This window comes from Dicentrarchus labrax, unplaced genomic scaffold (genome assembly GCF_905237075.1).
Source record: "Dicentrarchus labrax unplaced genomic scaffold, dlabrax2021, whole genome shotgun sequence".
NCBI lineage: Eukaryota > Metazoa > Chordata > Actinopteri > Moronidae > Dicentrarchus > Dicentrarchus labrax.
Window position 1 is genome coordinate 23,951,365 of NW_026136711.1, and position 608 is coordinate 23,951,972.

Here is a 608-nt window from a genome sequence, read left to right on the forward strand (position 1 = left end):
AAGTAGGGAGATAATGTAATGTTACAAAGCTCTACTAATAACAAGGAAAGTTACCCTGACAGGTAACTAACATGAGAGCGAGCAAGATTGCACACTCACATTTCCTGTGCGTTATACATATAAATCTAGCCTCAATCTACAATATGGCCATTACCTATTGCTTATTATCATATTACAATGTAAAATTCAATATGTAAAATTATGTTTAAAATGGGCTTTGTATATTAAGTAATTATTTTTCAATTGGTCCATTACATTCTGATGCAAATTTAATTTTACAATATGTATACATGTAAAACTTTATTTGAATTTTAGCTAGTTCAGTTCTGTTAGTAGGTTTCTGATTCTGATTCTTCTGCTTTATGTTTTACAGTATTACTGTGCGTTTCTATAAATAATCCAGTCGCTGTATCAGATTTGGTAAAATGCCATCTTATCGTATCTGATCCTATCATTTTATCTATAAAGTGTCATCATATAAAGAGGCACTGAAGGATTTACAGAAGGAAATGTCAGGATCTAAGAGAAGCTTTTTCTTTTATCGGGATAACTGCAGTGCTGAATTGTGAGATTAAGTTCAATAAAAAAGACCAGAGTCTACTCTCCGC